Genomic DNA, 24,040 nt, shown 5'->3' on the forward strand with positions numbered 1-24,040 from the left:
ACCATTGTCCCAGCCTCAGGGTTTGCTCATGCTGCTGGATAAAGTCCCACGCAGGAAAAATGGGACTTAGCAACACTTGGCTTGACACCATGGGGAGAAAAGGAGCTGGCCCCTTGATGCTCTTCATCCCTCTCTCCTATGCAGGAAGGAAAACACCCACAGAGCATGCAGTCCATGGATGGGATGAAAAGGAGGGATGGGGAAAAGCACAGCTGGGATTTCAAACCCCCTCTTTTCCTCTTCATGGTCCTGGTGTCGGAGTTTTGGGGTGGGTTCCTGCGGTTTGAGGGTGTTTTGCTCCCCACACCATGTTTTCAAGGCATGTTCACGTTTCCTGCCCAGGTGGCTGTTTCAGAAAGTCCCACCACAGGCTTGAGTTTCTGATCAGCATCAGTGAGCCCAAATAACCTGGAGAACCTCTTGCTCCCCTGCTCAGCATCCATGCACTGCCACTGCATGCTCGGGTCCAGCCCAGAAGCAGCCACTCTGCACCAAGCACCAGGACAAGAGCCTCCAGAGCTCCCTAAGCAAATTGCTCCATTACCACACCAAACCATCAGGATGACCCAGGACCCTCCTCCCTGATCAGGTGGAACTGAAGCACCTAAAGGTACACATTGTCAAGCACCCAAAGCACAGCACCCTTCCTGCTGCTCACGCTCTGGGGGTGCTGCACAGCACACAGGTCATGGGGAGCTTCTCATCAACCAACACCCTTATGTCCCTCTCCTCAGGGCTCCATCCATTCTCCACCCAGGTGATGTCTGTGCTTGGGATTGTCCTTTCCCACACACAGGGCCTGGGTGACACTGAAAGACACGAGAGAACCTCTGCAGCCCTCTAAGGCAGATTAACTTGACCAATATGTGACTCAGTGCAGTCCTGAACCAGGCTTGGGATGGCTCAAACATCACAAGACCAGGACAGGGCCAACCCAGGCACCCACAGCCTCCCCTCCATGATGCCGCTACACCCAGTGGTACCCGTCTCCATGGTGACCATCTCCACGCAACCACTGAGCATCTCGGCTGCTCCACCACCGCAGCACAGGGACTTTTGACAAGGGTCTGCAGGGACAGGACAAAGGGAATGGCTCTAACCTGCCAGAGGGGAGGCTGAGCTGAGCTCTTAGGCAGGAGCTCTTCCCTGGGAGGGTGGTGGGACACTGGGATGGGTTGAATGGAGAAGGTTTGGATGCCCCATCCCTGGCAGTGCTCAAGGCCAGGTTGGACACAGGGGCTTGGAGCAGCTGCTCCAGTGGAAGGTGTCCCTGCCCATGGCAGGGGTTGGAGCCAGAGGAGCTTTAAGGTCCCTTCATCCCAACCCAGTGTGTGAAATTCAGCATCGCCCCAGGGAAGCAAGCAGAAGCACCAGGATGGAGGCAGCCTATTAGCACCCGCATCCCTCCCTCTGCCCTCCACCCCCCCGCCTCACGCTCGCACGCCTATGACTATGGCAGCAATTAACACACTCGCTAATTAACTCGGAGCAGGTGCTGGTTAACTCTGTGCTGAGTAATTCCAAGCCGGCTCCAAGGAAGGGATCCAAGCAGGGATGGCATTTTGCAACTGGGGGAAGAAGGAGGAATCTCAGCTGGGAGATGCTTTCACAAAACAAGGAATTTGGGGGTGCTGCATCCACAGCTCCAGAACCTGGGAAGGGGGAGGGGGGCACGAGAGCTGCTCTCTCTTCCAAGTCTTTGTTTCAGGATCTTTTCAGCCACTACACCCATTTCCCAGCTCTTTGCCCTATAATGCTTTCCCCTTGGCACTGGAAGCAGCAGGGTTCTGTGCATCCTCCCTTTCCCATCGCTTCCAGATAGCCCCGTGTTTCCCCCTATGTGCTTAAAGCCACTTGGACTTCTCACCCCCACTTCCTCCAGCCATTTGCTGTTTTGACTGGACTTTTATCGCATCCCTTTTTAGTCGCCTCCATGCTAAGGCCGGCCTCGCTGCGGCCGCTCCTCTCGGAGGTGAGGCTATTCAGCTGTCCTTCCTTAAACCTCCACCTTGGAAAGCCTTGTGTGCTCCCAGCACGATGTCAGCTTAAATAAACCAAACCTCGGCTGCGCAGCTGCGAGGGGAAGATCAAAAAGCTGAAGCCAAAAGCTTTAGGAAGAGAAATCAAGGCAAAGCAACGCCTCCTTTCCAAAAGTGGAGCTTCCTTTCGGGCCCTCCACAGCCTTAATTTTCCCAGCATCTGCTCCTGCTGCTTCCCAATCCTGTGCTGAAATACATAGGAGAGCCAAAGTGAGGCCAAAATGTGGATGGGTTCATCCCAGCACTGGTTCAAGGGGTGTTTTCCCCATCTCTGTCCCCCAAAGCAGGCCAGCGCCACAGGGATGTCCTTGGCCACAGGGAAACCTGCAAAAGCAGCTCAAAGGACAGTTGGAGGCTGGGGAGAAAAAGGAAGGAAAAGGGAAAAGAAGAAAATCTCTCCTGTGAAGATGCTGAAAGGACCAACGTGGTTCATGTTACAGAGGACATGAATGGAGGATGTCTGATAACGGCATAGAAAGTCCAGAATCAAAGGGATAAAAGCAGATGACAGCTACAGCAGCCCATTCTGCCCAGGCACCAGATGCAATTCCTGCAGGACAAACCCATCCTTTACCCAGGATTTGCAGGAATTCTTCCAAAGATGGGGTTATCCTTATCTGGCTCCAGCAAACCAAGGGGCTGGCTCAGCATAATGGGACCAAGCATCCTTCCCCTGGCACCCAACAGGACTAATCCACCCAACCCAGCCCAGTGGGATCAACATCTGGGGGGGGGATCAGCATTTATCCACGTACAGAAACACCCTCAGTACCACGTTCCATGGACACCTTCCCCATCTTGGAGCACCTCCAGGTGAGGAGGAGCATTGCAAGAGAGTTCCAGCACACAGCCCATGGGCACAGGGGGTTACAAGGGGCAGGGTTTGTCCCATCTCCCTGCCCATGACGGGACAAAGCCCACGCTGGGGCAATGCTGCTGTGCTGCAAAGCAGCCTGTGAGCTGAGCCTGCCATGGGAAGTGGTTCACAGCCTCTGTGCTGCTGCTGAGCCCTTCACTGTGCTGGGGGAACCGGCCAAGCCAAGGGAGGGACTGATGCTGCTCTGGAGGTGATGATGCTGCTTCAGCAGCAGGGAGAGCAGCCCTGGTGTGATGCTCCCCACTGCACACCTGCAGGTCTGCCCATGGCAAGGGGTTGAGTGGAGGAGTGATGGGGCACAAGCAGCAGCACCCATGCGATGCTCGGACTCGTCCTCCAGCTGCAGGAGAGCTTTAAGAATCACTGCAAACAAAGGCAGCAAAGCACAACCGAGGGCTCCAAACCTCAGCTTGAGGCTGCCCAGGTCCTGCCCCAACACGGCCACTTCCCTGGCTGCGGACAGGGCTGGACTTCCATCCCTTAAGGATATGGACTTAGCTCAAGTCACCTCTTGAACCCGACTGTTTAAGTTCAGTTCTTGCCTTCCTGTTTCCTGCCTTTTGTGACTTAGTGGTTGTTTTTTTAACATATCCTCTCTGCTGACACCAAGGACTCTGAGTTTCCTTCTCGGTGGTTTCTGGATGTGCAGGACCAGCTTCCTCCTCCTCTGCAGCAGGGCGGGGGGAAGAGCCACCCTCCCTCAAATCCAGTCTGCATCCATGTTAATGATGCCCTTCCCATAGAATCACAGAGGCCCAGACTGGTTTGGGCTGAAGGGACCTTAAAGCTCATCCAGTTCCAACCCCTGCCATGGGAAGGGACCCCTTCCACTAGAGCAGCTTGCTCCAACCTGGCCTTGACCACTGCCAGGGATGGGGCAGCCGCAGCTTCTCCCTTCAATCCATTCCAGTTCCTCAGCATTCTCATAGGGAACAGCTTCTGCCTAAGAGCTCATCTCCATCTCCCCTCTGGCAGGTTAAAGCCATTCCCCTTGGCCTGTCACTGTCCCCATTAGCCTGCAAAGGCATTGACATGGCTCTTGCCATCACCACTGACCCAAGCCGGCTTTGCTGCGGGATGCAGCAAAGAGGATGTGCACCCATACAGCGATGTCCTTGGCACTGCAGCGGGCAGTGAGCACAGCCATGAAGGACTCCATCTCGCCAGCGTAGCATTGTTTAGCACCTCTTTATCTCCAAACCAAGATCAAAACCACACCAACAAGCTAAAGTCTGCTCCAAAGCTTCTATTCTGGTTTCAGGATGATGCTATCTGGGTTCCTGTGTCGAGCCTCCAGATGCAGGCAGGGGGAGGGGAAGAGGAAGGCGGCCGAAACATGGCTCCGGAGCACAGCTCCTGCTCACAAACGCAGCTGGAGCCTCCCCGGGGCCGAATCCTGCTCATCCACAGCAAGTGCAAACCCAGCACCACAGCCCCAATCCCCCCCGCATGCCTATGGTAAGGTCCCCACTTCCCCAGCATCAACAGCAAACCCGGCGGCTCAGGTACAGGATCCATCCCAGCGGCTGCAGGTACAAACCTCGGGAGGCTCAGGAGAGGAGGAATGAAGCTGGATTGGATCAGGTCCCTGAGGAATAGGAACAAGACACGGATATTCCTGACCCAGATTCAGGATGCTCTCTGGAGGGAAGCAGATGCCAACCAGCTCTGCTGAGCTGTAACAAAACCATGCACCGTGCCAAGACCGGCAGAGTCTGGGGAGGGAGCAAGGCACATCCCATAGTGATGCCGGAGAGCTGGCATTTGCCTGTGCAAGGGCAGGGAGACGGGAAGGACATGGAGGCAATTACTAACTGGGGGGTACCCAGAGAAGCTGTGGCTGCACCATCCCTGGCAGTGCTCAAGGCCAGGTTGGATGGGGCTTGGAGCAGCTGCTCCAATGGAAGGTGTCCCTGGAAAAAGGGAGCCTGGGCAAGGCCATCAGGGAGCCATCATCACCCCGTGCCAAGGCAAGGACACAGCTTCCTGGAGGAAGAGCCCAGGGGACAGCATCCCCTTTCCCTGGGCCCAGTCTCTTGCATGGAGCATCCCTGTGCCACCTCCATCCATCCCCAGGGCAGAGCAGCCGGACCACAAGGAGCCACATTCCCCTTCCCTCCTGTCCTTATCCATCAGCAGCTCCAGCGCTGGAGGCTGGGGGTAATTTTCCCCTCTGTGCTAAGTAGGGTTTTCTAAATGAAGGGAAGTGAGAGCCCATTATCCAGCTCCATCACCCACCCCACGGCTCCCTGCAGGGCATGAAATAACCAGCTGCCAGCTCCCCATAGCCCCGCGCCGTGGCAATGAGATCGCAGCTTCCCCTGTCACTATTGTCAGAGCAGGATTTAGATACCTGGTAATGAGGAGGTTGAATGTGACAGATGAGAGGTTGACTCATTAAAAAAGAACGGAGCGAGAAGGAGGGAGCGGAATCCGGGCTCGGATCCTGTGCTCAGAAATCGGGAGGTTGCCAATGTTGTCCCCGGAGCATGGAAGGGATCCTAAAGCAGGTCTCAAGCCCACCTCAGACCCGCTTGCCCCAGTGCTGAGGCCACAGGGAGGGATGGAGGAGCAGGGCATGGGGCCACCAGTTCCTACCCCCAACACACAACGCACCAAGAGGGGGTAACTGCTGCCTTCAGCTCCTGCACCGGAGGTGGGATCCCAGCACTGGGACACAGGAATGGGGTCCCCAGTGGTCTGAGGAGGAAACCTTCCCTGCAGGGAATTTAGGGGCTCTCCTTGCAAGGGGATGGGATTCCCCCCCCGGTAGCACTGTGCACAACGCTCACCATGGTGGGTTTTACCCAGGGGAAACTCCATGAGACCCAATTGCTGCTCTGCACCCTCTGTGAGTGATGGAAACCCATGGCAGCCCCACGGAACACAGCAGAGAGTGGAGCTGTCCCAAGGGAAATAACAGCACCCCCACCTCCCCCCCATTCCCGTGTCCATGGGGATGGGGGTTGCACCCTCCACGGCCAGCACAGGGCATCCTGCTGTCACCTTCCCTTCATCCGAGGGCAGCAGGGTACCAAGCTCCATCCCCAGCCCTCGAGCACATTCCCAAAGGCTCAGCCCTTCCCCAAAGGCCACCAAGATCTTTCAAACCAGCCTCCCCAAACCACTTCTTGTTCTTCCTCCACCCCCAGGCTCTGGTGAGTAAGAGCAGCAATGCCCTAAGTCATGGGGCTGCAGTCTTATTTGCATCTCCTCGCTGTCAAACCACAGCATGCCCACAGCAGCCCTCACATCCAGCAGCTCTACACATGTGAAGGCAATGCTGAAGCAGATGCTGCTCCTGCATTGCCCCATCCCACCCTCAGGTCAGGGTTTCACCCCTAAGCTCCCAGGCAGTGAGCACCAGCATCCTCAGGGTCTGCAGGGTCCAGCACAGGTACTGAGGAGCTGGTGAAGCCAGGAGCTTCCCAGCATTGGGAAGGGGATGGGAATCACCAGCTCCTCCTGACCAGGAGAAGAAGGATATGAACTTAAGCAAACTCAAGCTTAGGAGTGTAACTGATGCAAATGAACCCAATTTGCCACTGCTGTGACAATGCTGAATAGTGGGAGGGTGACAGCAGAGAGAGGGGAGATGGATGGGCAAGATGTGGCCAGCACCACGAGGCCCAGGCCCCTGCCTCCATCCCAATGCTCAGCCTCAACCATCACAGCTCTGATCAGCCCTTGGCACTTCCAACATGCAAATAAACCCACAGAAATCCATGTCCTGCCCAGCTCCTTTTCTCAGGGGTGGACCCTGCACATCCCCACCACTGCCATCCCAAAACCTACTCTGGTCCATAGCCACGGGCTCATCAAACACATGGATCCTTACATGTCCACAAACAGCATTAATCATCTGGGCCTATAAGAGCACCATGACCTGCAAGCAGAAAGGAAAGCCCCGCTGCCCTGGCTCAGCAGCAGGATGCATGCCCATGGTGGGATGGGGACAGCTCCTCACCCCGTGTCCCTGCATCACAAGGCAGGTGGGTGAGGATCCAGCCCCGACAGCTGGTGCTCAGCTGTTGCTGCTCACTCACAAGAACCATTCCAGACCCAGGGACACCAATCCTGCTCTGCCTGTGCCGCCAACATCAAGCCAAGCCAATGGCCATCACTGGCAGCTCCAGCCAGACCCATTGGTGATGGTTCCCATCAGCAGGGAGCAACCAACTCCTGCAGACCCCTCTAACCCCCCCACCCCCTCCCACATCCTGCATCCCACTCTGGGACAACACAAGAGGGACATGGAGGTGCTGGAGCGGGGCTGGAGCATCCCTGCTCTGGAGTCAGGTTGAGAGCTGGGCTGGGGCAGCCTGGACAAGAGAAGGCTCCTGAAGGGGAGACCTGAGAGCAGCTCCAGTGCCTAAAGGGGCTGCAGGAAACCTGGAGAGGAGCTTGGGACCAGGGATGCAGGGGCAGGACAAGGGGAATGGCTTTAACCTGCCAGAGGGGAGATGGAGATGGGATCTGAGGCAGAAGCTCTTCCCTGGGAGGGTGGTGGGACACTGGGATGGGTTGAATGGAGAAGGTTTGGATGCCCCATCCCTGACAGTGCTCAAGGCCAGGTTGGACACATGGGCTTGGAGCATCCTGCTCCAGTGGAAGGGGTCCCTGCCCATGGCAGGGGTTGGAGCCAGAGGAGCTTTAAGGTCCCTTCATCCCAACCCATTCCATAACTGTATGATTAAGATGGAAAAAGCTTTTCCTGGGATGAGCCAAGCCCAGCCCCAGTCCCAGCCCCACCACATCCACCCCTCCTCTGGCCAGGCTGGACTCTGGAGCAAAGAGTTAACAGAAGGCACTAAAACCCCCAACACCAACCTCAAGAGGAAGCACAATAACTCACCTCCCCAGCACGAGGATGGAGCAAACACGATGCCTGCTCCCTGCTTTCCTGTTTGCTGTCACACATCCAAGCTGGAACAACCACTTCCAACCAGCCACAGCACCCGTGTCCGGCCCCAGCATCATCCCTACCATGGGGGACCATGTATTTGAGCTTCCCCATAGGGGCTGGCTTTATCCCCACTCCATCTGCCTGCTGTGCTTTCCTTCCGCACCTATATCCTCACAGGAGGGAATCTCTGCTCACCCACTCCCCATCGGTGAGCCGCATCCTCCCTCCCTGCCTCAGTTTCCCCCTCTCCATGCAGCTCAACCTCCCAACACTGGAATTTCCCCCCCCCCCCTTTTCCGCCCCCCAGATCCAAAGCAACGGGTCCTGATTTCCAGGCACTTTTGTGCTTTACCACAAACACAAAGGAGAAAGGGGGAAAAACCCACAAAATAGAGGCAGACTCACATTGAAAGAGCTGTGTCAGGAGCAAAAAAGGGGGGGTCTGGGGCAAACACCCCCACCCCCCCCCCCGGCAGAGCAGCGGTGACCGTGGTGGAGGCTGACCATAGATAAGGGCTCTATATTCGGCGCTGTAAGGCGATCGGGCTGGGGGTGTGCCGGGGCTGTTGCTCTGGCTCCAAACTCAGCCCCGAGCCTGCAGCGTCACCCGTGTTTCAATAAGGAAGGAACGAAAAGAGGAGGAGGAAGGAGGAGGGGAAATCAATAAGGGGGGGGAGAAAAGCGCCTGTATCAACAGCACCGAAATCCCCCCCCCCAAATCCAGGGAAAAGCAGGCACGGGGAGGGGAAAGGAATGAAAGGAAACCCGGTTTGGGGCTGGGGAGCTTGGGAGCGACGCCTGCTTTATAAAAAGAAGTTGCTAATTTTAACTCTCCAGTGGAAAGAGGGAGAGGTGCTCCAGGAGCCAGGGCGGCTGCGTCCTTCTCCTGCCGGGAGCGAGGATGGAGCCGCTGGTCCCACATGGAATCGCCCCAAAGACCCCTGGTTTGGGTGCCTGAAGGGTTGGAGGAGGCAGGGAAGAGAGCACCCAGAAGGGCTCACTTCAAACAGCCTGAGAGCAGCACCTCCGGGCTCACTTCCTCCATCATCCCAAACCTGAGGCCAAGGAGGCAGGATGGGGATGGACCACAGGGCTGCAGCGGGAGGATGAGCCCGGCTGCTGGGTCACTGTGGGCAGAGGACATTTCTGCACACACATTCCTGACCAAGCTGGCTTCTCCCCACGGGAAAAGGGCTTTGAAGGCATTTCCCCAGCACCACCCCCCAAAGAGTGGGTGAGCTCAGGCAACCAGAGCAGAGCTGGCACCACCAGAGGCCACGTGGCTCCATAGGGAGCTAAAAGGTGATGTCCAGCAGCATGGAGAGCAGGAAACCAGGATCCCACCTCTCCCAAAGCCAGAAAGAGCCAAGAAGTTGAGCCCATCAGTTGGTTTTCACAAGCTCTCTCCAGAGATAGGGAGGATCCTGCTGGATGCAAACAGCTCGGGACTAAGAAGGTGGCACACTCATGCTTGGAGCTGCAAACTGGAGCATTAAACCTCAAGACAACTCAATGCAAGGCCTTAGAGGGCAGAGGAGCAGAGCTGCTGACCCAAAGGCTCTTCCAAAACAACGGGAAAACAACCTTGGGCTGCAAAACCCCATGGAGAGACAAGGAGGTTGGCACAACCCCTGCAGCTCATCCCTGCGGCTCTAAGGGCCACGTGCTTTCCCTGCACGGCTGCAGCGAGATGATGTGACCATCTCCAGGACATGAAAGAGTCGATTCAGTTCAGGTCACAGGGCCTAGGAGATGGGATTGGGCTGCGTGAGGTTTTCCTGGTGCACCTCAAATGGGGCTGGCCTCAGGAAGACAAAATGCCTATTGATCGTGGGCAGTGATGCTGCACGTCGCAGGACGCGGCTGCCTTGGGATGAAAGCTCCCGGTGCACTCATCGCACGCTCCCAAGCCCGGGTCGATGCTGCTCTTCTCATTGCTCAGCTCCTGTGGCTCACAGGGTGAAGGGGATGAGCTTCAGAGCAGCCCCCAGAGAGGCTCTGGGTCCCCCCGAGCTGCACATTGCTGCTCCTTGGAGCGAGCAAGGATGCGGCTGAGCAACCACTTGCACTGCTCCTCCTCCCCTGCTCAGATCACTGTGCTGGCACCAGCAGCAGCACGGGGCTCTGTGGGAGGATGCTGCCAACCCAAAAAGCTGGGATTTGTGGGAGCCGAGGAAATAAGGAGCCGTTGGAGCCGGTCGGAATGGAGCTGCTGGAGCAGAGCATCCTCCTCCAGCAGCAAGCAGGGGGTTTGGGGGAGAACGCAGTTCTCATCACAGAGTGGTTTGGGTTGGAAGGGATCTTAAAGCTCATCCAGTTCCAACCCCCTGCCATGGGCCATTCGCCCTCATCCATGCACAGAGACCCTGCCAGGGTCCTGGTGTACCAGGCCCATGGCACTCAGTTGCTGTGTAGATCCTGCCCTCCATTCCCAGCTGAGCCATCCCAGTCCCGCTTTCCTCCAGCATTCCACAGCCCAGCCCTGGCACAAACCGAGATACAGCAGGGCCCTTCCTCTGCTTACCCTGACACAAGCCTGAGGAGCTGCTCTTGGTTTCTGCCATCATAAGTGATGGCAGGATGAAGCCCTTGGTGCTGACCTTGCAGAGGAAGCAGTGACTGCTCTCCCCATCACCCATCACCGAGCCTCCGGATAAATCACTGCCCCTTCTCCAGCATGAAAAACCCATCTGAAGCCAGCCAAAGTGCTCCCTAAGCAGCAGTGACAGAGCCCCCTCCTTCAGGAGCTGCGCTCCCATTCTCCTTCCTTGTATTGATTTCAGTATCAGGTACAGAAGATGCATCCCATCAAACCACAGAGCCCTCATAAATCGGGGCCATGGCGTTGTCTCTACCACAACCTCCCTGCAGCCAAGGGAGATGCCAACATTTACTGGAACAGCAATAAACAGGCAGAGAAGGTGGAGAAGGGAGAAAACCAGGATACGGAGAAGGGAGAAAACCGGGATACGAGGCCCTCACCCAACAAGGAACAAGAGAAGAGTGGGTTTGCCCAGAGCAGGGGGGATGCACAGCCCCTAGCAAGGGAACTCAAGGGGGAAGGAGCTCCAGGAGGTTGGGATTTCCCCTCCTACCTGCTACACAGCCTCCTGCATCTCTGTTCCTGCCAGAGGATGAGCTGCAGGCACCGCTCCTCAATCACACTGCAAAGGAAAAGCAAGCAGACATCAGGGCGAGGGGCTGGAGGCAAGGACAAGGCTCCCCATGCTTCAGAGGGGACACTGAGAGGGTCCCAGACCCCCCCCGAATGAGGGGAAGGGAGCTGGGGATCCCCTCCTGCACTGCCCTGATCCTGAGCATCACTGCAAGGATCCAGGAGCCCCAGTGCTGTGAAAGGCAGAGCATCCCAGTGCTCGGAGGTGGGGATGGGACACAGGAACCTGTGGGAGCACAAAACCAAAGGGGGGAAAGGAGTTTTCTGCCCCTTTCTCCTGCTGAACAAAAGGGAAACTGAGGCAGCAGGGCCAGAACCTGGCTCTGGGAATGCGTCGGAGCCTCACCCCCAATGCTGCAACAGAGCAGGGAATTGTGCTGGGCTCCCTCATCCTCTGCTCCAAGCAGGGACCCAGCCTCCCTCCCCTCCCACAGCAGCTCACTTCCTGATGTGACCAAATCCAGCCCCAACAAAGCCCCGGAGGGGAGTGCATGGCTCCGGCCGGGAATGCACATGGAGAGGACATCCCAAAGCAGGCACTTTCTGGCTTGCCAAGAACATCAAACCCTGTGCCATGTATCCGGGGTCCTGCTGATGGGTGCATGAGGTTGGCACCCAGGCTACAAAGGGTGGTCCAGGAGCATCCTCTCCTGGGAGCAGATGAACCAGTGTGATAGAATCAGAGAAGCCCAGCCTGGGTTGGGTTGAAGGGACCTTAAAGCTCCTCCAGCTCCATCCCCCTGCCATGGGCAGGGACAGCTTCCACTGGAGCAGCTGCTCCAAACAACCAACCTGGAAGGTCTGAAAGGGAGAAAAGCTGCCCAGGAAGAGGGAAAAGGATCATGGTTTCATAATGCTCCTTTATGAGCTGAGGTGGGGAAAAGCATGGAGGGGAGGGATGGAGGCAGCAAAGGCGAGTGAATTCCCCTTTCTAAGGGAAGAAACGCAGGGGAGGAAAAGGGGGGAAGAGCACACAAGCTTCCTGTCCAGCTCTGGGGCAGAAATGCTGAGCAGGCAAGAAAACGGTTCCTGTTTGACAACCAAAGCTTTAGTTTCATCAAGCGACAAAGGAAAAGGTCTTGGAGTGAGATCTGCCCCAGGAACAGTGGGAAACCCAGAGCTTTAAGGGATGGACTCAGGCTGGTGCAAGCTGACAGGGAAAGGATGCTCCAACCTGCCTGGAAGGATCCCAGAGGATGTGAAGGGATGGCACCAGGTGACTACCCTGGATGCTCGGGTACCTGCTCGGCTGATGCTCAGCACAGAGAGCCTTTGCTAATACCCCCAAATACATAGAATCATAGACGGGTCTCCCCTTAAAGAGCCTTCTCCAGGCTGGACAAGCCCAGCCTTCTCAGCCTGCCATATATGTATTTAGATATATATATATTTATATACACACATATACATATAAATCCCTAAATATATATATATACACCCATATCCCCAATATATACAACCCCATATATATATATATATACATATATATACACACACACACACCTGATTACATCATATATATATGTAATACCCCCAAATAAATAAACCCCTTGAGCCATTAGAGGAAGGGTCTGAGGCGAAGCCCATCCTCGCTGTACACAGAAGGCTGGAAGCCACTAAATCCCTCAAGTGAGCTCCCAGCTGGGTGCTGGTGTCCCATGGGATACCCTGCAGGGCCATGGGGACATCCCAAAGCCGAGGGGAGATGGATGGAGCTCCTCTGGGCTGATGGGGACAAGAGGGAGGCGCAGATTGCGGAGGGGAAGCAGCCGACCGCAGCCTCTCCTTCCCCTTTCTCTGTGTTTCCTTTAGCAGTGGGCTCAGGGCTGCAAACATCTGGATGCCAAACCCAAACTTCCCCCCCCCCCCCGCCCCCCATCTCCATGTTCCTGACCTGCTCCATGGCTTCTCTGGCAGGAATCCTGGACCCCCATCCCAAAGAGGCTGACCCCAGGCCCCAGCACCTGGAGCTGGGCCATGCCGAGCTCAGAGGGTCCCAGCAACAGCATGGATCAAAACCCAAGCCCCAAAAGGACATTCTCCTTTTCTCCAGCCCATGAACCCAAAGCATCTCAGCCATAACTCAGCCACAGGGAACACCCCCCAGGGCTTACTTAGGCCTGATGAGTCTTTTCCATTTGGGTTTCCTCTGCCTTGCCACCAAGAGATGGGAAGGGACAAACTGGGAGAGATCCCACTGCAGGCAGGAGCACTGGGCAGGACAGTGCTGGTGGTTAAACGGAGCAAGAAACCACAGCTCCCAACCGCCCATCGTGCCGGATCCTGCACCGAGTCACAGGGATGGGAGCCAGGAGGGAGAAATCCTCCTCCAGCAGCACCAGATGCTCAGTTGGAGATGCTGGGATGAGCAATGGCACGGGAGCGATGGCACAAGCCACTTGTGCCAAGGACACATCCTCACCATGCAGAAGGTGCAGCCACCACCACTGATGCTCCTCCAAAGCCTGCACAGGGATGGGGCAAAAGCATCCCCAGCTCAAGGCAGGCTGGGAATCATTGGGGGGGGGACACCCCCACACAGGGTCCCAGCATGGGCTTCCTGCCCAAATCCACCCCTTGGGTGCTCTCTGTCGCCAGGGATGGTCACAGCCACCATGGAGGGGTTGAGATGTTGGCCAATGGCCCTGCCAGGACCTGGGGGACACCAAGGGGGTGCTGGGGGGGGGGGAGTGCAACCGTTGTAGCCGCTGAGTTTCGCTCTCACCACCCGAGTTCCCCCTTGGGTGAAGATGCAGAACTGAAACCTCCAGATGTATGGACATGGGTGGGGGAGATGGGAGGGCTGGGGACCAGCATGGGGCTCAGCAGGGGGATGGAGAGGGGACCAGGAGTTGCCATAGATTCACAGAATGGTTTGGGTTGGCAAAGACCTTAAGATCATCCCTGCCACAGGCAGGGACCCCTTCCACTGGAGCAGGATGCTCCAAGCCCCTGTGTCCAACCTGGCCTTGGACACTGCCAGGGATGGGGCAGCCACAGCTCCTCTGGGCACCCTGTGCCAGCGCCTCAGCACCCTCCCAGGGAAGAGCTTGTGCCTTATCTCCAACCTGAACATCCCCTGGTTCAGTCTGAACCCATCACCCCTTGTCCTAGTGCTGCGCTCCCTGATGAAGAGTCCCCCCTCCAACATGCAGATACCATACATTGCCTTGCATGGGGGTCCCAGCTCCCCTATTCAGGAATAGCATCCCCATGGGCCCCAAGGGGGTGTTCCCAGGCTGATGCAGCACTTCCCGAGCGCAGGAAGCCAGGAAGAGGAAACCACCATCATGAGCAGCAAAGCCCTTTTGCTTTGCTCTGAGTCGTGCTCTGCTGTCGCCTGAGTCAGCAGCCTGCACCCAGCCTCTCCCTATGGAAACCAAACAAACACCTTCCCCCGGGTCCAAACCCTTCAGCCCATCCATCTCCCTGCTCTGACAAGCAGTGGCAGGTCCCCAGTCACCTCCTGCCTGCCATCGAGGTGACACAGTGGGGTGGCTGCTGCCTGTCCCCTAACCCCTGTGCCAGCACAACCACGGATGCAGAGGGAGGAGGTGGGAAGTCACTAGGAAGGACCAGGCTAAAACACTGCACATCCTCCATCCCATGGTGGCAATGGGGACACGCTGGAAAATCCCAGCCCAGCTCCATGGCTGCAAGCTGGGAGCTTCTGTTGGGCTGTTTATAAAGGGTGACTTGCAAGCAAGCAAGAAGAAGGCCCTCCCTATGCACAGGAGAGGGCAATGGGAGATTGGCATCTCATGCTGGCTTGTGCCACAGACCCTCCTGTATGTCCTGAGCTAAACCAGCCTCTGCTGATGCTCCAGGCACCCAGCACCTCTCCACAGCCCATCGGGTGACTCCAGCGCTGCCTGTTCCAATGCCTGAGCACCCTTTGGGGAAGGAATTGCTCCTCAGCTCCATCTAAACCACATCCCAACAAAGCCAACATCCACCAGGACCATCACCCCTGGCCTTAACCAAGGGTTTAAGCCCCCAGACCCCCTTGGTAGCCCCGTGCAGGGAAGGGAACTGCTCCCCAAACCCCACATCCACTTCTTTGATGCTGGAGACAAGAAAACCTCCGGATGAAGCTATTTCTCCCCAGCGAGGTGCACAGCATCACTCGCACATTCGGTGCCGTCGTCAGCAACTCCCACACTGCCCCCCACGTACAGCACTGAGAGGGGAAGGCACGAGGTTGGGGGGGGGAGTTGGAGGTACCTACAAAGAGAAGGAGAAGATCTGGGTGTGATTGGGTGAGCAGTGAAGGGACCAGCATGAATCCATAGAACACCCCCCCCATGGGGCAATGACACCTCCATGGGCAGCACAAGCAGCACTTTCCAGGATGGGAAGTGATGGATCTGCCCCAGTCACCCTGGGAAAAACCCCCAAGGCAACCCTCACCCGCACCAGCCAACACAAAACATGGGGTTTACCAAGTGCTGGAATCCCAGCCTGGTTTGGGATGAAGGGACCTTAAAGCTCATCCAGCTCCATGGGCAGGGACACCTTCCCCTCGAGCAGGGTGCTCCAAGCCCCATCCAACGCTGCCAGGGATGGTTCATCCCAACCTGCCCTCTTGGACCAATTTTCAGTGGAAACCATAGCGTTCTGATGCAGAAGGATGGAGCAGAAGCAGCTCTGGGGCCTGGGAGCCAATCCCAACAAACAGAAAGGGTTTTCCTGTTTAATCCCATGATTTTCTTTAGCTAATCTCTCTGATGGAAAGGGAAGACAGGCTCAGGATGCTGCCGGTGGGATACAGCACATGTAGTGCCCCAGCCAGGTCTCCATGCCCTGCTCCCCATTCCTATCCCTTTTGGTCATACTTATTCTGCCTCCTTGGAATCACTGTACAGGGCTAGAACAACAGCAGAGCTCTGGGAAACCCTTCACAAGGGGGGATTTTGCTCCATTTCCCTTTTAAAACTCCCTTTTTCCCTTTGGGTTTCCCTGCTTTGCACAGGAGGATTCTGAGATCCCTTCCCAGCCCCAGCAGATCCCTCTGCTCCCATGTGCTTTGCCCTTCCCTGGCAAAAAGGTGGAAAAGACCTTTTGGATCATGGAGATGATGCTTTTCCTGCTGCAAAAGGAGCCCTGCTCATGGGATGCTCATCAAAATGGGAAGTTTTAGAAGCGGAAAGGAGCACAAACACCCAGGAATGGGGTTTGTTTCCTATCCAAAGCAAGACCTTGGATGGATGCAGCCGAAGGGGAAAACAAGACCCAGGAGCAGTGCTGGAGCAGCACACCGGAGCCAGGAGCCGGTTACACCTCTTTGCCAATCCACATGGACAAATCCATCCCCCAAGGAAGCGGAGAGCCGGGGCAGGGAGGAGGCTGTCGGATGCCGTGCCCAGGGCCCATAAATTACAGCAGGGAAAACGAGTTGCATTTGCCCTATTTCTTATCTGCTTGGAAACGGCACCGCTTTCCCAGCTGCAAAGGCAGCTCTGTTCCCAGGAATTTCAGCAAAGCCATGACCTCCTTCCAGGATCATACAGTATATGGTGGCCGGGAGCCAGGGCTAATTATAGGCACAGGAAAAGGGGAAAGAGGCGGTTGGAAAAGCTCTACCTTTCCCAGCGGTGGGAAGCAGGGCAGCATGGCCCCAAGGTGGGAGCATCCCAAAGGGCAAAGTGAGAAGAGCACAGCCCCGTGCTCCCGGACATCACCATTCCCCTTTTCTGGAATGATAAAAGTCGGCGCAAATCACAGCTCCCCAATTCCTTCATGCTCTGGGAAGCTCCACAACAGGAGCAGGACCCAGCAATGGCACAAGGAGCACAAATAAACCCAGCAAGAACCAAAGTGCTCAGTCCTACACCGGGTTCCCTGTGCAGATCCCATCTCCTGGAGCCAAGTGATGCCCCAAGCCCTTCACTGTACCCTGGCAGCGTCCAAAAGGATGCTCTCCACAATCTGAAGGCAAATAAATGTGCATTAAACTTTCAATAGCAGCAAATGCTTTGGAGAAGGAGCATTTAGAGCCTGGGTCATGTTCATCCCCTTCTCCCAACCCCACCATTCTTGGCATGGAGGATGGATGAGGACACATCAACCTACACGCCAGCAAGGAGGAGGTTGGACAGGAAAGCACTAGAACCCAGCAAGCTTTTAGGCACCAAGGTTCTCCTCCAAGCCACATTTCCACCCAAAACCAAGGGATAATAAACACATCCCACCTATCTCCTTTGGGAAGGGGGGGAAAAAGCCTCTTGCTTGAGTCTCTGCTATGGCTGCTGCTCACTTATCCCCCTGGATTGCACTTCCCTGTTTGCTGCGCATGTGGGAAGTGTGGGTTTGGGTTTGCTTTTGGCACTCACTCTGCAGACCATCTCCTGAGCTCCTGCAGGTCACAGCCTGCAAGGCAAAGCACACTCAGCCCTGCTCCATCACCTGGCCAGGCAGAATTCCCACTCTCCGGCTCCAAAGCACCTTCCAAACCTGAGGCTTGCAGGTATCCTGACCCCACCGGGGGATGCAGAGCTGCTGCCATCACTCAGCAGGACAAGGGAAGGATGCAGAAGCTGGTGCTGCAAAGGGAGACCTGGCAGCATGGAGCAGCAGGGCATCAGCTCCAGCTTCCCAGCAGGAAAGCGGCTGCTCGCTAAGGGAAGGAATCCACCCGCACAAGCTGGGTCCATCCAATGCCCTTTTTAAGGCTCCTATGGCAGCAGGAAGGGGGATATCCAGCACCGAGCTCACTGGATAACCCCAGCTAAAGCCTTGGCACCCGGGGGTGCCACAGCAGGGACACTTGGGAATGCTCCTAAGGCAGATCCAGCCTCAGTACGAACCGGACCTGCTCCGGTTCACACCACACTGGCCCCCAGCACCAACACACGCAGTGATGGAGGGGAAGACAACCTGAAACAGCCCTGCAGACCACACCAAAGTCATCCCCTCCTCTTTGTGTCACCCAGACCTCTCTGAGCAGAGCCCATCTCCCCCAGTGCTGCCGGCACATCCCAGCAGAGCACATGGCACCAGTGGGAATGACACAGCCCCATCCCACCCCAGCACTGCCACCACACAGGGCTCTAAGCCCTACCAGGATAACAAGCTCCCAATGAGATCCTAATGAAGGATTAGGGAAATAACAGTTTAAAGAGATTAATCTGGGTGCAGCACTGAAACTTCTTTTTCCATGGGCCCATCCACATGGAGCTGCTGGATCCGGCTGCTCGGGATGGTTTTTCCATGCAAAAAGGGGCTGTGCCTGTGGAAAGGATGGAGGAACACAGCAAACCCCAGCTTATGGCGCCTGCAAGGCCTGCTTGAGGCACTTTAAAAGCGAGCCAGAGGCTCCGTTCATCTCTCCCCTCCCACACCAGTCCCTTCCCATCTGCATCCCAGCTGCGCGCAGCGATGCTCCGGTCCCGTTCCTATGTTATCCGCCTGAGCCGGAGCCTTCCAAGGAGCCCCAGGGAAGCAGGTACTCAGCTCTCATTCAGGGAAAGTTATTAATAGTCATTTCTTGGCTCTATGCAAACAGAGCAAAGAAGAGGCCTCAAGGAGCTCGGCGCGACTGCCAGCCCCACGTGCTCCCAAAGGTCAGGAGTCTGCTTCGCCCCCCAACCAAACAGTGCTGGTTTAAAATAGAAAGCAACACATCTGGGGGTGCTTTTTGGGGAAGGGGGGGCAGGATTTGGCCACTCATTCTTTTCCCTGCAATAACAACCACCAGAAACTTTCTCCTCCGGAGAAAGGGCAATGAGACTTCTCCCCCCATACCGGGATTCCAGGAGCTGGGAATGCACTACCCCAGCCCCAAGAGCGGTGAGCAGGCAGGGATGGGCTCATCCCATGGGAGCAGGGTGACGGCTCCAAGCAACCCCCTTTGATTCCAGCGGAGGTGGGATGGGGATCTGACAAACAGCCCCGTTGAGAGGCTACAACCCCAATCCAATGAAGATGTTTGGAGCAGCACCTCACTGGGGCACCAGTTTAACCCCAGTAATGCCTGGATATTCAGACTGGAGCTGCCAGGACCCAGACCTCATCTGGACACAGCTCTGGGAAGGGAAGGAATGGATGAGGTGAGGGTGCAGGGAGCTGAACCCTGCCCCGTGCTTGGCACTGGCTGCAGGTAATGCGGCATCAGCAGGGATAGGAGCCGGTTGTGGCATCGACCGGATCCCTCCATGCCTGTGAAAACCCAGCTGCTTAAAATACACCAGCAAACAAACCCCTCCCTGGACCAGCAACCTCAGAGCCTGGACACTGCAATCACCAACAAATACATGGCCCACAACTCCCTCCAAATGGCACAGGGGGGACAGCAACAGCACTGTGGCCACCAGCGACCATCACAGCATCACCACCGAGCCCAAGCCAAAGGCTTCACACACCACTGAGAAACAGGTCAAGAAAAGGCTTTAACAGCTCCAACCCCCCCAACCTGAGCTGCTCTCTCAGCATCATCAAACCTACCCCATGTGGAAGGTGCTGGTGGCCCTCACCCCCCCCACCAGCATCCCAAAAACTCCAGCATCCCACCAGAGGAGGCTGGAGAGGAGAAGGGTTGGAAACTTACGGTAGGAAATGGGCTGCTCGGCTCCGACTCCCTTGTCCCTACTGGTGGGAAAGTCTATAAATCTCTAATAAAGAGGAAAAAAACCCCAACAATAAATCCCCTCCCATTTTATTCCTTGTCTCTCCCCCTGCTTCCAAAGGATTGCGAAAGCGAGAGGGCAGCCGGGGCTTGGATCTGCGGCATTTCTGAGTTCCTACGGAGTCTGGGCTCCCTGCCACCAGCAACAGCGGCTCTGGGGGTGTGGAAAAAGAGAAGGGGGAAAAGGAGGAGAGAAAAAAGAAAAAAATAGGGAAAAAATAGGGAAAAAAAGTCCTGTTTATTTTGGGGGATGAGGCACAAAGCGCGGCTCCGGCATTCCCGCAGGATCCGCAGGCGCTCTAACAGGAGCGACTTTGGGATCCAAAGCCTGGACTTGGGGTGGGAATAGGGAGCTGGCAGAGGATGCTCATTCCTGGGGGTACACAGAGGTGAGGAGCGATCTCCTCTATAAGGAGCACAATGCATCCCAGTACATGGACCCATCCCAGAGAGCACCCATGGGTGCTAATGGTGGCTTGGCCCTGCCCTGGTCGCTGTAAGGGGAATTACCAAAGACAAGCTGGAAGAAAAGCCTGCTCCAGCCATGACCCAGATTCCCCTCCAGCCTGATCCCTACTGAAGTCATAATCCTTGGAGGGCTTCTGGTCCTTCTCTTCCCCCCCCCCCTTCAAATCCATCCTTTCACGTTGCCATGGCAATGAGGGTGATGCTATAATTTCGGCATTACAGACTTCAGCCTGAGAACAGGGGGAGAAGGTGGCTGAAACATGGATGAGCTGCACTGGGGCTGCCTTGAGGGAAGAAGAGCTAAAAGAGAGAAAGAAAATGACCAAGGCAGCACCTTGGCCTCATCAGCTGAACCAGAGCTGATGAGATGCAGGGGATGGATCCTCCCTACTACAGAGATCTGCAGATCCCCCTCTCCTGCCCTCCAGGTGAGCATCCTGGGGCAGCAACACAAGAGGGACATGGAGCTGTTGGAACAAGGCCAGAAGAGGAGCTCTTGCGGTACCCAAGGCAGCCCTGAGCTTGAACACCCTATTATGGGGGTGTGTTGAGCCCACCATGGTTCAGCACCCAACCAGTGCCAAAACCAACCAACTCTATGAAGCAGCAGCTACAAAAGAGCTCCTCAGCCCTTATTTTACCTTCATTTTCCACCTTCCTTTGCCCACCCTAGGTCCTGGTGGCATCCCATCACCACCAGCATGTGGGAGCCCCTGAGTTCCCGTCCAGCTCCCAATGGAAGAAAACCCCTCTGTTGCTCCATGGCTTTGCAAGGCCACGATACAGCTCTGGGTGCCCTCAGGGTCTATGCGGTACCAGTGAGTTTTCAGGCTGGAAGGTGACCTGTGACCACACAGGAGGGATGAACCAGGACCCAAACTGGAGGACTGAGGGCTTCACCCCCCCAAACCCCACCGGCCACAGCTCTCCTGCAGCACAGGAATAGGAACACTGCACCAGCAGAAGCTAAGCCAGGCTTAGGCACACTTCCACCCCCCTGTGCCCCTTCCCACTGCATCGCCCTGTGCCCAGGGCACCAAGTTTCCAATGGACGCACAAATAAAGCCGGATCATACACAAACAGCACTGCCCAAGCGCAGCCCAATGGCCTGTGACCCCCAGCATGGGGGATGTGAGCTGCCAGCAGGCTCGTGGGGTCCCAAAGGAAGCCAGAAAGCCCCATGGGGGCCACCTCGCCCCATACCAAGCTCACCTACGCACCCTTCAAGCGGGTGAGGTGAGCAAAAGGTGCTTCGGTCCAGTGCACGGCATCGGGCACAGCATCCACAGCCTGCACCCATTGGGTCGGCTGTAAGGTGTGAGGAAGACCCAGTAACAAAACCCCAGTGGTTGACATGAGGGGAGGGTGTGGAAATCACCGTGCCAGAGCCACGGTGCCTGAACACAGCTCCAAAAGGCAGCTTAAAGCAGGGATGCTTGGAAGGGGCTGGGATGCTGGGGCAAAAAGGTCTCCTGAGCCCATAAACACATGGAGAAAAGAAATCACAGCACATCATTGTAAAACCAGGCAATCCAGCCATGGGATGGCACAGCGGGGCTTGCAGCACTCCTCAGGGCACATCCACTTGTATAACCTCAAGGAGACAAGAAAATCCAGAGCATTTGGTTTCAGTCCCCAAAAGGAGCCAAACACTCAACTGGGCACCTTTAGCATCCAACCTGTCAGCCTTGAGCCATCAGGGTGGCTTTTTGCAGGGCCCTCAGCTCTGTATTTAGCCTCTAAGGTGTTTATCTGCGAGATGCTCAAACCCAAGCTGCATTTGCATGACAAAAAGACCCCGGGTTGCTCAGTACCTGTGCAGCAAGGCAGGGACAGGGCATGCAAAGCAGCCTTCCTCCCTCACCAAGCAGAAGGCGCTGAAGGTCACCCGAGCGGATGCTGAGCTTGCGGTGGTTGGTCCTATCTGCTGGAAAGGACATGGCAAGAACATCATCCCTTATGGGAAACCTCTTCCCAACCTCCCCACTCACATCCCATGCAGGCTGGAGCAGCCCTTTGGGGCACAGAGGCAGGCATGAAATCCTGTTTGCTAAAGCACAGGCATCTGGACCTTAAACCTCAAGGATCAGAGGGCAATCAGCAGAGCTTGGACCAACTCACTTGGTTTGCAACCAGAATCCATCGCTCCGTTTCCTCCCCTGGGTGCCAGCACCGGGCAGAGGACACATGGCTTCATCCGCCCTTGGAAGCAGGGTCTGCAGGGTGAGGAGGAGCCCACAGGCAGCGCAGTGATGGGCAATGAGCCTTTCTCCACCACGCTCCTTCCAAGGTGGTCCCAATACAGCTCCTCCAACACCCCAGGAGTGCACACACACGCACCCAGCACCACACTGGCCTCAACCCAGCACCTACGTCATTGTTTTGGGACAAAGTCCCTTCCGTGACCCGGTGCCACCCAACTCCCCGTCACCTCCTTATCTCTACCACAACCCCTTCCCCTCCCCACAGCTCAGTTAAAGCCCAACCACCCCCAAAACCAACAGGGATCACACCAAACCAACAGGGATCACACCAATCCCCCCCTTCAAACCAGATGCTCATCTCTCCCAGCACCGGAGAGAGGATGGATGGAGGGAGCAAGAAGCAACCACCAGCTGCCGCGGGAAGAGGCTTGGCTGCCTCCACCACCAGCATCCTGCTCCAACCATTTGTTCTGCTTCTATTTTGGACCGTGCTGGAGCTCGGCTCTCCACGGCTCCCAACCTTCCCAGCACGACAGATTTCTGCTAAGAGGCAGCGCCGGCTCCGCTCCCCATCTTGGCAGCAGCATCCGAGCGGGGCCAGGGATATTTTTGCTCCAGCGAGTCGGGAGGTGCGAGTTTTCCCGGCGGCTCGATGCCGGCGCGTGGGAAGGACAGCCCTGCCGAGGCACGGAGCGGTGCCCATGGAGCACGGATGGATCCCTGGGCTTTCAATGCAAGGGATGGCGAGTTGAGACCTCGTAAACAGTGGAGCATCGAGTGCTAAGGGGGAAGCATCGCTCCAGAAGAGCATGGAGAGCCCTAAGCCCACAGGCACAAGATGCACTCGGAGGAGGGCCCGGTGTGCACAGAGCATCATAGAGCGGTTTGGGTTGGAAAGGACCTTAAAGCTCATCCAGGTCCACAGGCAGGGACAAGCTTCCACTGGAGCTGGATGCTCCAAGCTCCATCCAACCTGGCCTTGAACACAGCCAGGGATGGGGCAGCCACAGCTTCTCAGCCAGTGCCCCAGCACCTTCACAGGGAAGAGCTTCTTCCTTAGATCCCAGCTGATGTATCCAACCTGACACGCTGCCTATGTGATCCCAAGCGCTGGAATAGCAGATGAAAACTGCCCCCAGCCCATGTCCAAGCATGCCCTGCCCTCACCCAGCTGCAGTGGAGGAGTTAGCAAAGCACATTGTCTGTTATCCCTGAGTTTGCTTAAGGGCAGAGACACATCTCCAAGGAGCACTGGGTTTATCCCTAGGGATAACTGCACCTGGAGACACCACCTCACCTCCACTACGACCTCTCCACTGCTCTAGTGGAAGGTGTCCCTGCTCATGGCACAGGGTTGGAACTGGAAGAGCTTTAAGGTTCCTTGAACCCAACCCAGGCTGGGATTCACTGATCCTATCACACTGATTTATCCCCCCCTCCCAGGAGATGATGCTCCTGGACCACCCCAGCCTGGGGCTGCAGGACAGGGCAGCCTCGGCAGCAACACAAACACCTGGCAGGTCCAAAGGACTGCTTCACATTCCTCTTTTTACACATAATTATCTTTTCCTTCCTTGGCAGTGGAAAACTCCTGCGCTGAGACCGCGTCTCAAGGTTACTGCCTGGGCTGGGGGAGGATTTCAGGCTTTACAACCCAGGAATTCCAGACAGAAACCCAGAAACTTTGCCAGCTTTGTACTAAACACGACGTTTTTTCACCCAAATTATTCCATTTCTTTAACTTGTC

General features: G+C 56.3%; 1 protein-coding gene across 7 annotated transcripts in view; it reads right to left on the reverse strand.

Annotated features, from left to right (window-relative positions):
- Positions 1 to 24,040, reverse strand: part of MEF2D (myocyte enhancer factor 2D) — a 57,712-nt gene that overhangs the window by 28,248 nt on the left and 5,424 nt on the right. For 3 of the 7 annotated variants that reach the window (XM_034071049.1, XM_034071042.1, XM_034071043.1), the window contains exon 2: positions 10,918 to 10,986. The exons of 1 other annotated variant lie outside the window; for it this stretch is intronic. The gene's annotated coding sequence lies outside the window, so the exon portion shown is untranslated. Of the gene's footprint in view, positions 1 to 1,867; positions 1,886 to 10,917; positions 10,987 to 19,542; positions 19,566 to 24,040 lie in introns of those variants that run through there. 3 more of the 7 variants (XM_034071044.1, XM_034071047.1, XM_034071046.1) reach the window with 3 other exon arrangements.

This window comes from Melopsittacus undulatus, chromosome 20, assembly GCF_012275295.1.
Source record: "Melopsittacus undulatus isolate bMelUnd1 chromosome 20, bMelUnd1.mat.Z, whole genome shotgun sequence".
In the NCBI taxonomy this organism is placed as follows: Eukaryota; Metazoa; Chordata; class Aves; order Psittaciformes; family Psittaculidae; genus Melopsittacus; species Melopsittacus undulatus.